Source organism: Doryrhamphus excisus, linkage group LG7 (assembly GCF_037039965.1).
Source record: "Doryrhamphus excisus strain RoL-2023G ecotype Guam linkage group LG7, RoL_Dexc_Guam_v1.1, whole genome shotgun sequence".
Taxonomy (NCBI): domain Eukaryota; kingdom Metazoa; phylum Chordata; class Actinopteri; order Syngnathiformes; family Syngnathidae; genus Doryrhamphus; species Doryrhamphus excisus.
Window position 1 is genome coordinate 3,557,978 of NC_136363.1, and position 16,874 is coordinate 3,574,851.

At 39.5% G+C, this 16,874-nt stretch overlaps 1 protein-coding gene across 3 annotated transcripts in view; it reads left to right on the top strand.

Moving 5' to 3' along the window:
• The first annotated feature begins 9,938 nt into the window (after positions 1 to 9,938).
• rbms3 (RNA binding motif, single stranded interacting protein) overlaps positions 9,939 to 16,874 on the top strand; it is a 283,637-nt gene continuing 276,701 nt past the window's right edge. For 2 of the 3 annotated variants that reach the window (XM_078791916.1, XM_078791917.1), the window contains exons 1-4: positions 9,939 to 10,041; positions 10,587 to 10,928; positions 12,910 to 13,143; positions 13,498 to 13,572. The gene's annotated coding sequence lies outside the window, so the exon portion shown is untranslated. Of the gene's footprint in view, positions 10,042 to 10,586; positions 10,929 to 12,909; positions 13,144 to 13,182; positions 13,573 to 16,874 lie in introns of all 3 variants that reach the window. The other variant, XM_078791915.1, reaches the window with a different exon arrangement.

Here is a 16,874-nt window from a genome sequence, read left to right on the forward strand (position 1 = left end):
CACCATACCGACAGTTCACAACACTGATTAGATTCTACTAATCGTTTGTTTTCATGTGGAAATTAAAGTCTTTGTTTACAGAAACAAACTACATAATGATGTTGGCATCATGATTTGGCGTTTGTTCATCACCTGTTAAGTACTTTCATTCAAGAACTGATTGAAGGAAGCAATTTGAGGTAGAATGGGAAGGTATTTACTCCAAAAACTAATCAAGAAGGTCAAGAAGCTTTAGAATGGCACACATGGTAGATGTGCAGTGTGAATGGTTGTTTGTCTATATGTGCCCTGTGATTGGCTGGCCACCAGTCCAGGGTGTACCCCGCCTCTCGCGCCAAAGACAGCTGGGATAGGCTCCAGCACCCCCCGCGACCCTCGTGAGGATATGCGGTAGAAAATGAATGAATATTTTTTTATTTTGGAGTCATATTGGGACATGTTTGTATATTTGTATATACACCTTTGGAGTATTAAGTTGCTGTGTGAGGAATTTAGCACTGCCAGTGAAGTGTTCTGACTTCCAATGTGTTGACAAGCGTGTTCTAAGTGCACTGATGGCTCGTGATTGGCTGCTGCCAAAAAAAAGCTTCCTCAGTGACTCACGATTGCCACGGTATTTAAACATTATTATTGTGGTTAGCACTCAGGCCTCACAGCTATGAGACCCGATTTCAATTCCACCCTCGGCCATCTCTGTGTGGAGTTTGCATGTTGCAAACAACATGTCTGTGTCTATTATTTTATTTAGCCATGTTTATGCTTGCAAAAAAAAACACTAAACTCATCACACAGTAACTTAACACTCCAAAGGTGTACCTAAAAATATACAAAGAAGTACCAATATGAGTTTTGAAGTTTCCCATTCTGCATTGTGTCTGAGCAAAGCTCAGTGCGCAGGTTAGTGCGCAGGCCACACAGCTTGGAGACCCGAGTTCGATTCCACCCTCGGCCATCTCTGTGTGGAGTTTGCATGTTCTCCCCGTGCATGCGTGGGTTTTCTCCGGGTATTCCGGTTTCCTCCCACATTCCAAAAACATGCTAGGTTAATTAGCGACTCCAAATTGTACATAGGTACGAATGTGAGTGTGAATGGTTGTTTGCCTATATGTGGCCTGTGATTGGCTGCCGACCAGTCCGAGGATAAGCGGTAGAAAATGAATATTTTTTTTTTATTTTGGGACATGTTTGTATATTTGTATATACACCTTTGGAGTATTAAGTTGCTGTGTGAGGAATTTAGTGCTCTGACCCCGCCTCTCGCCCGAAGACAGCTGGGATAGGCTCCAGCAACCCTCGTGAGGATAAGCGGTAGAAAATGAATGAATAAATGAATAATTCCATGGAGCAAACACTAGAATTTAAATTGTAGGTCTGTTCTAACGATAGTGTTGGGAACAGAGCCAGCTGGGAAGGCTTTGCAGGCCCTGACGGCACACCACTGAATTACATCCACTTGATAATGTCATATTCAACTAAGACCCCCTTTTTAAAACATTGCAAACCTGTCTCATGCAGGTTAGAATCACATCCGGTTTTGTGTAGAACTCACTGGCACAACGTTGACGCCTCAGGAGCCAAGTTACTTTATATTGATTGTTGTTACTTTGATTACATTTTCAAAAGGCTGCACTCTCATTCAGCTCACACGCCTTTTAATTAAAAAACACTACTCCATTACAGTCACTACTACCGAAGCGCAGATTCACTTGAGGTACAAATGGAGCATGAACACAATCAATTGACTTAACCTCAAGGGCATTTAATATTTAATATGTCTGAGGACATTTTTTTTTCTTCCTCCAAAGACTAGTTCACAACATTCAGCCTACAGCAATAACAACCTTGTCCACAATATGTATTATTTATAGTCATGTGTAGTTATAGATGCAGATACTTGTGTAAAACCAAGATGTCGGCTGCTTACTTTGCTATTTGTTAGTGTTGCATTCTCATAACTTCGGCCATGTTTGTATGAATTAATATTGGGAGTTGTGGGAAAATCTGTTACATTCCAAATGGTTGTATTGGTTGTATTGGTATATGGTTGCATAGCAACCCAGCCAAGGTCCGGCATCCATGCAGTCCAAAATGTGAGTTCCTGTTTCTCAATCCTTTTGTGGAAGTGGTTTTCCAGACAGTATGGTTTTTGGTATGATTGTGCGTTATCGTTTTGAATGCTAACTATCCAAAACAGGGTGATGATTTTCATGTTGTGTTGACCTCTAAATACAGTCTGCAAAGGCAAAAACTTAATGTTAATATCCTTGTTTACTTCCTAGATGACCTCCTCAGTACATTTTGCAAATAAGCAAAAATGCAAGAAATATGGCAAAATTTTTAGAGTAATGTGGAATGGGTATTATGCATAGATATTTATTTGTATGCACACATGGTGCAGCTTCTGGAGGGCACTGTACATTGTATTGTCATTCTTGAGTTGTGCACTCCGAGAGAGGAGCTACACACAATAACCAGCTTTAGAGTTCTTCCAGAATCTGCACCTATTCAGCTGTATTTCTTGGGATTTTGTGGTCTGTTGTAATTTATTCCACTCATGGCCCACCTGCTGGCACTAGCTACAAACGGCTACCGTTCTAGCTGCTGCTAGCTGTAAACGGTATCGGTGATATTTAAAAAATGTTGAATTTTAACATACAGCCGTATATATGTTGGATTCCGAATCCAATCCGGAAGTAGATACTCGACAGTCCAAAGTTTCTAAAGCAAAGCGGTTACTTCAAGACGTTGCTAAATGGTCAGTAGCTTTAGCATTTTAGTGTTAGCATCTTTAACGTCTAATGTTGCCACTAATTGTTGTGGGAAACCCTGCTTCCTGTATGCAAGAATTACTCCATGACTTACACAAAATAAACAAAGTTAGGACACTGACCAATTGTTACTTACTGCTGGAGGTGGAAAGCCATGCCCATATAAGGAAGTCTGCCTCCTTGTGATGTCACAAAGTGCAATTTTAACCACGCCTTTTGAAACAGAGTGTTTTGAGCCATCCTAAACTTTTTTCAGGGCTCATTTCCAAATGCGAAACCTAATTTTCTGAAACTCTGGCATCATTTAACATGAGAATACTACATTCTAATTACATTTATAGGTCCGAAAAGTGGAAAAAGCATAAAAATATTTGTAACTAAATAAAAGCAAATGAATACAACATTCAAGTCCAAGATGTGTGTATGTAAAATTCTGACTGGAACTGTAGGTCATCCGACGTCAAATACTGTAATGCTGTGTAAATAAACTGTAATTGCCGGTTTCATCACCACAACTTATTACCGAACGGCGCTCAACTCACCGTGACTGTGTGCATGTGTGTTTGGCGTAATTATGTAAACTCCCATAACAATTGAAAGTATTACTGCAGCTATTATCTCAAGTGTATAATTACAGAACTGCAAGTATCATCAGTAATTCACTTGTGAGCCAACAGTATTCAATTAGATTGACTACATAATGCTTCGGTCTCAAACTCAATTTACTTGGGGGGGCCACTGGAAATTTTAAAAACTTTGTTTTGGTTCCAATTTTCTACAAGAAAAGCTCTGATAAAACATTCCACTGTTCTCAAATATCTTACTTTTTATTTTTCTGCACAAAATAAGATGAAAAATAAATAAACAAATCAAGAATAAAAAAATCAATCAATCAGTAATAAATAAATAAATCTAATAATAATAATAAAACGGCAAATAATAAAAACTTAAGAAACCACATATAGTTGGTGGGTAGACAAATTATTTTTTTTCAGATTAAAATAAACAAAACATTATTAGAGCCCTGTAGACATGACAAAAAACGAATATAGTCACATTTACACTCTTTTTTTATTTACATATTATAACATATTGCGCAACTGCAGGGTCTTGAGACACATGCTAACTCGCAAACTAGAGAGCTAGCGACCTAAACGGTAAGCCTTCAAGTTATTTCCTTTAAACTTAAATAGCCAAAAACTTACCACTTCCACACGGATAGGGAGGATAACTATTAACAGTTATTTAACCTTTAACATGAACATTAATCAAACGTAATCAATTTTTCTGGGTACATGATACCATACAGCATCCATATCAAACTTTCATATCAAGGCGGGGGCCTCAAACTAGTGTCCTGCGGGCCACATTTGGCCCGCGGGCCGCATGTTTGAGACCCCTGATCTAAGCCTATTTTTCTTCGGAATGCATTTTTTTTTTGTATTTTAGTTCAGTGAAGCCTCTCGGTCTCAAACTAAATATTTTGTACGTTGGCCCCACTTCAACCTTATAGCCGTCCTTCACTCTTTACAAGTCATTTTATTCAGTCTATATGCGAGTGCTTGTGCCTCTCAGTGTATGTCAACAGGCAGCGGCGGGCTGTTGAACCACTTAAAGGATTCTATTTAACGGGTCAGCCAAGCAATTAATCAAGGGTTTAATTGGAATCCTGAGGCGAGTGACACAATTTATGCAAATGAGGTCATTAATGTGCAGGGCTACATTCAGCGTTTGAATTAAAATGGCCTATCCGCTATCACAGGCTCGCGTTTTCATTATAGAAAAATAAGGGAGAAAAAGTAACTGGAAATACTTAGTCATTCATTTCCTAACAGGAAATGGCCACAATAAAAGGAAATAACATGAAAGCTTTTAGGGTCAAGATGAGACATGTTAAAGATGGTCGTTTAGCCTCATTAGTAACAAACGCCTATCTGAAGGGCTTCTGCTTTAATTGGATCATTTAATTGGTTGCTAATTGCTTTTTGCCTTTTTAATTGTAAAAAATTTGTGGAAATTTCCACTCTTTTGGTAGGATGGTGACGCCATGTTCGATGGAATGTGGGAGGAAACCGGAGTACCCGGAAGAAAAACCCACGCATGCACGGGGAGAACATGCAAACTCCACACAGAGATGGCAGAGGGTGGAATTGAACTCGGGTCTCCTAGCTGTGAGGCCTGAGTGCTAACCACTCTTGCCGTGCACCCACAATAATAATGTTTAAATAGCATTATTATAGGAAGCTTTTTTTTTTTGGCAGGAGCCAATCAGGAGCCATCAGTGCACTTAGAACACGCTTGTCAACACATTGGAAGTCAGAGAACTTCACTGGCAGTGCTAAATTCCTCACGCAGCAACTTAATACTCCAAGGGTGTATATACAAATATACAAACATGTCCCGATATGACTCCAAAATAAAATATATTCCTTCATTTTCTACCACATATCCTCACAAGGGTCACGGGGGGGCTGCTGGAGCCTATATAGACAAACAACCATTCACACTCACATTCATACCTATGGACAATTTGGAGTCGCTAATTAACCTAGCATGTTTTTGGAATGTGGGAGGAAACCGGAGTACCCGGAGAAAACCCACGCATGCACGGAGAGAACATGCAAACTCCACACAGAGATGGCAGAGGGTGGGATTGAACTCGGGTCTCCTAGCTGTGAGTGCTAACCACTCAGGCCGTGCACCCACAATAATAATGTTTAAATAGCATTATTATAGGAAGCTTTTTTTTTTGGCAGGAGCCAATCAGGAGCCATCAGTGCACTTAGAACACGCTTGTCAACACATTGGAAGTCAGAGAACTTCACTGGCAGTGCTAAATTCCTCACGCAGCAACTTAATACTCCAAGGGTGTATATACAAATATACAAACATGTCCCGATATGACTCCAAAATAAAATATATTCCTTCATTTTCTACCACATATCCTCACAAGGGTCACGGGGGGGGGGGGCTGCTGGAGCCTATATAGACAAACAACCATTCACACTCACATTCATACCTATGGACAATTTGGAGTCGCTAATTAACCTAGCATGTTTTTGGAATGTGGGAGGAAACCGGAGTACCCGGAGAAAACCCACGCATGCACGGGGAGAACATGCAAACTCCACACAGAGATGGCTTAGGGTGGAATTGAACTCGGGTCTCTCAGCTGTGTGGCCTGCGCACTAACCACTTTCTATGCCGCATGTCCTCCAATGAAGACACAGTGCAGAATGGGAAACTTCAAAACTCATATTGGTACTTCTTTGTATATTTTTAGGTACGCCCTTGGAGTGTTAAGTTACTGTGTGATGAGTTTAGTGTTTTTTGCACGAGGAGAACATGCAAACTCCACAAAGAGATGGCCGAGGGTGGGATTGAACCCTGGTCTCCTCGCTGTGAGGTCTGCGCGCTAACCACTCGACCACTGTGCAGCTTCCATGTTATTTTGCACTGTAAAAAAAAGCAAGATAAACTTGTTTTGATGTCATGAGCACTTTAAAGTATTGTAGAATCATTGTAAGGTAATGTAAGGTATTATTTTTTTTTAAAGTAAGAGCTCAGGTGGAGTTGGAAAGTACCAATTTGGCGCCGGTCCTGTCTGCAGGATGCTCGGGGTTTGTTGTAATTCCAGTGAACGGGGAATTGTCTTCTCCATGGCAGATGGCTCAGCACCATGCTGGGTCAGGTAACCGTGACAACCACATCTCTCCACCGCCCTTATCGTTGCCATAATGACTCTTCACACCGGCCAAATGTCATTATATAATCCATGGAGAGGACGTGGACGTGGAGGGGGGGGCAAGGACTTGGTGAATGAGTAAATGGGAGTGCTTTTCACACTGATAAGATCTATTCTAAGACAAGGTTGTTCTGTAAAGTATTATTTTTGAAAAGTCACAGCCGCTCATGTGTGCTTCTTTGCAGAACCAGAGGGAGGCAGTGGCACACCTCGCTTGGATGCATTTTCCACCAACGGGGGTCCTCTCTGTTCTGACAATTAATCACATCTACACCTGTTAGATTGCTTAATGAACCGAGCAAGTCAATCTCATTTAATGTAAAAATATCATTTTGCATTAATCTTCACTCGAACGCTTACTCTTGAGTCCCGTGATTATTTTTGACATGCTCGGTGGCTATTGCAAGCCTCATCTACATTACATACATTATTAGTGTCACCGGGAAATTGCATTCATACAGCAGAGATAAATATATTCAAGAAATGTAATTAGCTCTTAATGTGTTTTTCTATATTTGTGTACGTGTACAACAAGGAAAATCTCAGCGGTCTAACTACGGGTGCAACCATATAGAAAAGTCAGGGTGTAGTTTGATTTGATACTGTGCTGTCATGCTTTTTTAAACTTGTTTAAAACCGAACAGTACAGATTTTAGGACTTATAAATGTTGTTTTCTGTTGATAAACAATGCCAAAGTTTCAGATAATTGAGATTTACGCATATGGAAGTTAGCCCTGAAAAAGATTTGGGATGGCTCAAAACGCTCCGTTTTAAAAGGCGTGGTTAGAATTGCGCCTTTGTGACATCACAGAGTGGCAGACTTCCTTATATGGTCATTATTGTGGCCTTGTTTTTTGGATGACTGCAAGTTTTTTTTTTCTAAACACCAAGTTCTACTGATGTCAATGCGATCCGGACTTCCTTATATAGTATAGTAAACACTGATCTACATATCCAGACGTTTTGGGGATTAACGATGCCAAAGTTTCAGATAATGACGTTTACGCATATGGAAGTGAGCCCTGAAAAAGATTTGGGTAGGCTCAAAACGCTCCGTTTCAAAAGGCGTGGTTAGAATTGCACCTTTGTGACATCACAGAGTGGCAGACTTCCTTATATGGTCATTATTGTGGCCTTGTTTTTTGGATGACTGCAAGTTTTTTTTTTCTAAACACCAAGTTCTACTGATGTCAATGCGATCCGGACTTCCTTATATAGTATAGTAAACACTGACATACATATCCAGACGTTTTGGGGATTAACGATGCCAAAGTTTCAGATAATGACGTTTACGCATATGGAAGTGAGCCCTGAAAAAGATTTGGGTAGGCTCAAAACGCTCCGTTTCAAAAGGCGTGGTTAGAATTGCACCTTTGTGACATCACAGAGTGGCAGACTTCCTTATATGGTCATTATTGTGGCCTTGTTTTTTGGATGACTGCAAGTTTTTTTTTTCTAAATACCAAGTTCTACTGATGTCAATGCGATCCGGACTTCCTTATATAGTATAGTAAACACTGACATACATATCCAGAAGTTTTGGGGATTAACGAGGCCAAAGTTTCAGATAATGACGTTTACGCATATGGAAGTGAGCCCTGAAAAAGATTTGGGATGGCTCAAAATGCTCCGTTTTAAAAGGCGTGGTTAGAATTGCACCTTTGTGACATCACAGAGTGGCAGACTTCCTTATATGGTCATTATTGTGGCCTTGTTTTGGATGACTGCAAGTTTTTTTTTTCTAAACACCAAGTTCTACTGACGTCAATGCGATCCGGACTTCCTTATGTACTATAGTAAACACTGATCTACATATCCAGAAGTCCTTGGGAGCACATGCGTGTGTGGCCAATCACAGCAGAGGGATGGGGTACATTAAACTGACCGTTTGGGTTGAAACAGGAAGTCCATGGAAACATTGCAGAAATAGGTGCAGAATCTGGAAGCTCTAGAAAGCTTTTTGGTAATAGTAATGGTTTTATTTCATTTGAACATGCCTCAGATTACAATTGAATGCATCACATAATCAGTTCACAGTTCCACATGTCCAAAAGGAGTAGGAAGAAGCAAAGCTTATTAAATCCTACCCCTCCATCTGGTACTTTTATAATCAGTAACTGTTACATTTGTTCACTTCCTGCTTTCCATAATACAGTTTAAGGTTTTTTTTGTTTTGTTTTTTTATTTTGTAATTTTTTTGTCCTGTACCGAAGTACGAGGTGATATGAGCATACAATGACATTATGTGTACCATAGTAACTGTGCAGGTTATTGTGTGTAGCTGCTCTACACAACTCAATACACAGTGCTAAAAATTTGCATTATTCCATAATGTAGTTCAAGGCACACACAGCGGATTACCTTTTTTTTTTTTGAGGTTTTGCATAGCAAATCCAATGAGGACTTTTATTGTATTTTTATATACAGTATATCTTACCGCTGAGTTATTTGGATAATAAAGATGAAAAATGCAGTTTTCATGCTGCTTGAGACATCCAAAAACTGGAAGCGCTGATTGCTTCCGTCTGCGGGGATTTAATCTTTGCTGTGGAGGAGCAACAGAGAAACGAGAGGCGACTTTATAATAACTTTTCTAATAGTTAACAAACACAGACCAGGATGGTGGAGACATCAGGATATGTGTTTTTGATGAGGTTTTCATCCCGGCTCTAAACCCTTATAAGGGTACTGGAGGGTACATGGTTTCCCCAACCGGCCTGCTTGTGTTTTATGGACTTGGAAGTCCAGTTCTGAAGCCTTAGGATCTCCTCTCATCTTTTTTTTTGCAGATGATGTGGTCCTGATGGTGGTCCTCATTGGGCTTTGACCTTCAACGTTTGCATCTGAGTCTGAAGCTTCTGGGATGAGACTCAGAACCTTGGTTCTCAGTCGGAAAAGGGTGGATTAGGGTCCCGCCCCAGGTGGAGGAGGTAAAGTATGAAAGCTGAGCCAATTTATCGGTTGTTCTACTCATCACATTAAATTGGTTGTCATGTCTTTGGGTCTAATAATAATAATAATAATAATAATAAATTTTATTTGTATAGCGCTTTTCAAAATACTCAAAGACACTCTACAGAAAAATTTAGTTGAATAAAAGCAATTAAACAGAGTAAAATATACATTAAAATACAATAAATACAACAAATACAACAAAAAGTTAGACATTAAAAACCGATTTAAACAAGTGGGTTAAATTATTAAAGACATTAATAATTCATTCATTCATTTTCTACCGCTTTTCCTCATACGTTTCATAAGTTAGTTAAAATGAAAGTAATTAATAGCTAAAAGTCCTAATAAATATTGTTCAAAACGCTAAGGTTAAAAAGTTTTACAGAGTGAGACATCCTCGCTAGAAAGTATCGTTTTGGGCCACTAGTGAGTGCTCTCGCTTATAGACAATCTTTGTCGTTTTGTCTAGGTGAAAAAGCAGGCTTCCCTCACGGCAGAAACTAAACGGGAAAACCACATAAACACGCTGAAAGTCGCTCCAAACGCTTGTTTCTTGGGAAATGATCGTCTTTGTAAGTATATTGGTGTATAAAGCACTTATATAGACGCTTCTGCTGTTTCAAAAGTCGTACTTGTTTGTCAAGTTCGCTAGCTTCATGCTAATGCTAGCTTGTATTTGCTGTTGGTTTACGTGTGTTAGCTAACTGTTAGCTTATGTGTGTTTAGTCTGTAACATGAGCAGTATTGGAATTTTATTATTTTTTTGTATGTTTCAGTTACCACTTATTTTACCACAAGAAAGCTTCATAAAACAAGAAAAGAAAGCCTTTTATGCAGAGTTTTCTTCTGCTGGCTGTCTAGCAGCATACAGACAGCACATCGGTTGGTAATATCGTCAAGGAGAACCACTCCAAATAATTATTAAAGTAAAAAAAAACTGAGTTTTCAAATTCCATGAATAATTATTATCCAATAAATAACTGCTTTTAATTAACTCCCATCCTATTTGTTGTTCAGTTTAAAAAAAAAGAAAAAACAACCCCAGACCGAGGCCAGCTGCTTATTTGTCATTGTTGAAGTCTCTTATGGATGTCTTCTGAACATCTCCCTGATGCAGCTGTCCAACGGAAGAGGCTCCAAGGATGACAGCTTTCCAGACATCTGCTGGCACCGGGGAACCCGACAGAGGCTTTGTGTTAGGCATGGCGAACAGCCAGTGGTTGGACCCCAAAGCTGAGAGACTCTGAAAAATGCGTAGAAAAAATGTTTAGTAGCAAAAAGTACACTCTTAATAGTAATGGTTTTATTTCATTTGAACATGCAGGCAGGATGGACGTTACAGACTGACACAGTCTACAATGACAAGGTCGTGGCCTTTTCCTGGACCTTTCCATAAACAAATCCTCTTCACACCAATGGATGTCGACCTATGACCAAAAGCTGTGAAGACATCTTTGAGGTAATCTGCACTCCTTCAGGTTCACAAAATACATTAAGGGCTTCACCTACTAAGATCCCAAATAACAAGCATCACTTAGAGTAATCCTTCGTTTTATTGAAGTTATTATGCGGATCTAAAAGATCCCGTAAACAGGGAAAACAACAAAACAAAATTGTTTTTATAAATTAATTGAGTTAGAACATAGCAAAACCTGTTTACAACCTTCTCAATATGTTTAACATTATTAGAGCTCTATAGACATGAAATAACACCCCTATAGTCACATTTACACTCATATTACCCAGTGTAATACACATACAGTTCAGTAATACCAGAAAATAAGCCACTGAAAACATAAGTATCGTGCTTGTGTGTGTTGCCGTAAATATTTTCCCATGGTACGGGTCACAGTTTTAGTTTGGAGCAGGTTATGGCCGTTTTAGTAGCTCGCCTCGGTGTCGAAGTGTGACACAAATTGCGGACACAAATTTCTCAAATATCTTAGATTTAAAGGGACTCTTTGTAAAAGGGTGGTTAGAGTGGTTAGCATGCAGGCCTCACAGCTAGGAGACCCGAGTTCAATTCCACCCACAGCCATCTCTGTGTGCAGTTTGGATGTTCGCCCCGTGCATGTGTGGGTTTTCTCCAGGTATTCCAAAAACATGCTAGGTTAATTTGCGACTCCAAATTGTCCATAGGTATAAATGTGAGTGTGAATGGTTGTTTGTCTTTGTGCTCTGTGATTGGCTGGCGACCAGTCTAGGGTGTACATGGTTCCATTTTGTGGCTAGCTCCTTCCAGCAGCTCATTGCATTGCTGGGTAGACAATATCTTTGTTCTATTTTTATTCTGTCACTACAAATATGATAAGTGCACAGATGATTCTTTCTCTCCATTGTGGACTGTATGCCTGCTTCTCGCCTTAATGAACGAAAAACACAGACCGCAAACAGGTTTCAGATTTGATAAATCACATTGAGAGTGCAAAATGATGAAGTTCGCACCAAACTGCTCTGCAATTTATCCCCATATTTTTGGTCAAGGTCTGCTGCTCACAGTCACAAGCTCACTTTGGGTCTCAGTCTATGTGGATTCCAGCTCCCATCATGCATTGGGGTTCTACCACTACCACCACCACCCAGATATCCACTGTCAGCACACCCGCAACGGATAACAATTAGGGATGTCTGATAAAATCAGCTGTAGCATAAAAAATAGATATTTGTTCATATTGGTATTGTTATTTTTTTTTTTTTTGCATATACCGTATTTTCTGGACTATAAGTCGCTCCGGAGTATAAGTCGCACAAGGCCAAAAATGCATAATTAGGTAGAAAAAAACATACAAGGCAAGAATAAATAAAAGAATAGAGAACTGGCTAGCTTGGTGTTATTTGGCCTTTGGGTTGCAAATACTGTATACAGTTGACTTGAGGACTTGCTTAAATATGTATTTTTTAAAGTAATTATGGGCCATATTTATCATCAAAGTGATTTATTAATTGTTTTTAATTTTATACAATGCCATCATTTACTGCTACAAAGTGTTGCGTTGATTTTTGCAAGGAATTTGCAAGGGATTTTTGTGAGGGTGGAATTGAACTCAGGTCTCCTAGCTGTGTGGCCTGTGCGCTAACCACTTTCTATGCCGCATGTCCTCTAATGAGCTGCTTTGCTCAGACACAATGCAGAATGGGAAACTTCAAAACTCATATTGGTACTTCTTTGTATATTTTTAGGTACACCTTTGGAGTGTTAAGTTACTGTGTGATGAGTTTAGTGTTTTTTTTGCAAGCATAAACATGGCTAAATAAAATAATAGACATAGACATGTCCCACAGAGGGTGGGATTGAACACAGGTCTCCTAGCTGTTAGGTCTGCGCGCTAACCACTCGACCACCGTACAGTCCCCCTTTTAAATTGATAATAAACGTAATCTAATCCAGACCTCAACTCGTCACTACAAACTCTCTGCCGCTTTTCCATCTAATCCACCAGCCATCTGAATCTCCCGTCTCACTGACATTGGAATGAAGGGCCATCTCACCGAAGCCGGGGTTCCTCCATGCGTGATCAGGAAGGAAGAGAAGAAGGCCTTAGTGCGAAATGTCAGTGCTTTTTTTCCTGCAAAGCAAGCCTCATCAAAGGAGGATTAGCGCCGGACTGATGGCTTCACTGGACGAGCGAGTTGTGATGGGGTAATCTCATGCATGATGACGACTTGGAGGCAGCGTAAGACTTTTTTATTTTTTTTTTTATTTCTACTTTCAGATATCCTCTATGGAATGGATATGCCGTTATTATCAGGATCACACGTTGATACATTGCATAGTCTGGCGCACACACACATATACACTTGATGGGATTACTTGTGTTATTTTGGATAGTGCAGAGCATGCCTTGTTATCCACTCAAACGTGCTTGCGGGGGGGATACTGTACTTCCAGCAGATGAGCTGCATTGCTTTCATATCCTATCTACCCTAAAGGAGTCTAGGCTTAGGAGTATGATAACTCCAGAAGCTGGGGAAACGTTATACCGTTACTTTTATTATTTTTTTAAACTTGTGTTATTAAATCCCACCAGGGTAAACCGAGGAGGGGAGGACCGAGTAATCAAGGATGATGCGTACTGCAGGGTGCTGCCATAAAGGAATGAAAGGTAGGAAAGGGGAGGACATGAAGGAGGAGTGTAACGAGGATCCTGACAAAATTCATTCATTCATTCATTCATTTTCTACCGCTTTTTCCTCACGAGGGTCGCGGGGGGTGCTGGAGCCCATCCCAGCTGTCTTCGGGCGAGAGGCGGGGTACACCCTGAACTGGTCGCCAGCCAATCACAGGGCACATATAGACAAACAACCATTCACACTCACATTCATACCTATGGACAATTTGGAGTGGTTAATTAACCTACGTAGCATGTTTTTGGAATGTGGGAGGAAACCGGAGTACCCGGAGAAAACCCACGCATGCACGGGGAGAACATGCAAACTCCACACAGAGATGGCCGAGGGTGGGAATTGAACCCCGGTCTTCCTGACAAAATAAATAATAAATAAAAAAAATCAAAATATAACACCAGGAAACATTGAAAATGTTCACATTTGCAACTAAACTCTTTTATAAAATGCAATTCTGCCATCTTGTGGTAGTTATTTCAGCATAAAAAACTGCACCGAATATGATCTCATCTATTGTGCAGTTGTATCATCACCTCTTTGTGCTTCTCGTAAAAGACGGAAAAGATTTAAAATTATTGTGTGGAAATACAGGGTAATAATTATAAAAGAAATCTTCACTCGCTAAATGTACTGCAAAAAAAGGTCAGTATGGATAATTCATAATGCCGCCTACAGAGAACATACTAACTCCTTATTTCTAAAATCACAAATACTTCAACTTGCTGATATAGTTCATTTAAAATTTAGATTAAAATTAGGATTAAAATTAGGATAAAAAATAGGATTAAAATTAGGATAAAAATTAGGATAAAAATTAAAATTAGGATAAAAATAAAAATTATATTAGAATACAAATTATATTAGGATACAAATTTAAATGAAAAAATTAAAATTATATTAGGATACAAATTAAAATTAAAAAATTAAATTATATTATATTAGGAAAGCAGGAAGTGAACAAATGTAACAGTTACTGATCGTAAAATTACCAGATGGAGGGGTAGGATTTAATAAGCTTTGCTTCTTCCTACTCCTTTTGGACATGTGGAACTGTGAACTGATTATGTGATGCATTCAATTGTAATCTGATGCATGTTCAAATGAAATAAAACCATTACCATTACATGTATGTATCCGATTATATTATCTTTCCCACAATGTACTGTATGTATTCATATCTTAAACCCTCCTTGCATGTGAACAGTGTAATTTGTAAAAGTGTCTAAAGTGGGATATCTGTTTGAAAGCGTACATAATTCTCATGCTTGTTTTTCAGCGCGGATTAGCAGAGAGGTGTTTGATTTTTTTTTTTTTTTCTTTTTCCCCTGTACGCTGTCTCCCTTGAATCAGCTAATGTTCTGTCGTGATCGATCAGCTTGAAAGCCGGTGTTGGAGACTCAGTTCTCCAGTGTGTTCACAGCAACAATCAATATCTCTCTTTCTTATGGGGGGTGGTGTGGCCCCCCGACCCTTAATCCAAAGGTCCTGCTTTAGTGCTGGTTTGGTTTTTGAAAGGTCAATGATGACAAAGCATTCATATGGCGAAGTTAAAAAAAAAAACATTGTATCTTGGAGGCCAATATGCTTCTGTTCTGGGCCGCTCAAATCCTGAAAGCGTGGGCATTATTCGGTAATGCTGCGGGATAAAAAGACGTGAGTGTAATACCGTTATTTGTTCTCCGCCCATTAACTTTTAAAGCTATGCTGTGTTTATGTGAGAGACAGATTCATGGCTCACACTTTTCAACTATTTATAGCCTGCAACATATTGTACAGACAAAACGATACCTGCATGACGACATCAGCTGTTCAGGTTGTGGTTGCATAAACAAAACATAGTTTTACAAATTGATTACAGGTGGACATGTCATGTCTCATACTCGAGTTAGCTGCGGGCTATTGAACGTGGACACTAGGTGGTATCAGGTATTCACTTCAGACTTGTTAACACACTACTGGAAGGACCTTAGATAGGATAGGTCATTCATTCATCCTCACGAGGGTCGCAGGGGGTGCTGGAGCCTATCCCAGCTGTTTTACGGGCTAGAGGCGGGGTACACCCTGGACTGGTGGCCAGCCGATAATGATAATGATGATGATGATGATAATTATGATTATTATTATGTTGAAACCCATATTTAGAAACAGTTTATTAAACAGTTTGTTATAATAATAAACTGTTTCTAAAAACTTTAGGCAAAAGTTTATTATCCGTAATGGATGCTCTTTCAAAACAGGTTATGACCTACCATATGGGCTGCATGGTGAATGAGTGGTTTGCGTGCAGGCCACACAGCTAGGAGACCTGAGTTCAATTCCCCCCCCCGGCCATCTCTGTGTGGAGTCTGCATGCGTAGGTTTTCTGTTTTTTGTCCATAGGTATGAATGTGAGTGTGAATGGTTGTTTGTCTATATGTGCCCTGTGATTGGCTGGCCACCAGTCCAGGGTGTACACCGCCTCTCGCCCGAAGACAGCTGGGATAGGCTCCAGCAACCCTGTGACCCTCGCAAGATAATTGGTAGAAAATGAATAAATGAATGTTATTATTAACTACTATATTGGGTAATATGAGTGGAAAGGTGACTGTAGGGGTGTTATATCATGTCTAAAGGGCTCTAATAATGTTGAAACTCATATTTAGAAACAGTTTGTTATAATAATAAATACTGTTTCTAGAGCCCTTTAGACATGATATAACACCCCTACAGTCAGTTTATTAAACAGTTTGTTACTGTTAACTAATAACTCAAGTAAATATGTTTAATAACATTTAATATGGAATATTTCACTGTTGTAAAATTGTGTATTTATATTTATTTTCTCACATGCAATTAGTACTGTCTGTGAAACGATTGCGACATTTCTCAAAATGCTGTTGAAAAGCAGCATTTCTTTTGTAGCTAAGCATACCGTCTTGTGAACATGCACCGTTTTGCGCTGTTCCTTTTTGGTATTGACTTTGTTGACCAAGTGTCTTAAGTGTTGACTGTTTGGGTGGAAGCTCTGCATCTTATATTATTATTTTTCTCGTATGGGAAAAACAAAGATTGTTGCTGTTTTCTTCTTCTTTTTCCTTTTCTTTCGCTTCCATCCAACCCTGTCTTCTGCATCTGTCTCTCTCATACCAATGTACACACCATGTAATGTCCCTCTGGTGTACTCGTTCCTGATCCTATCCATCCTGGTCACTCTCAATGAGAACCTCAGCATTGTTGTTGTCACTGCTTTGAAATAATTCAGCGTACTGGCTCATTCATGTTGATGGGCTTGATGGGTTAA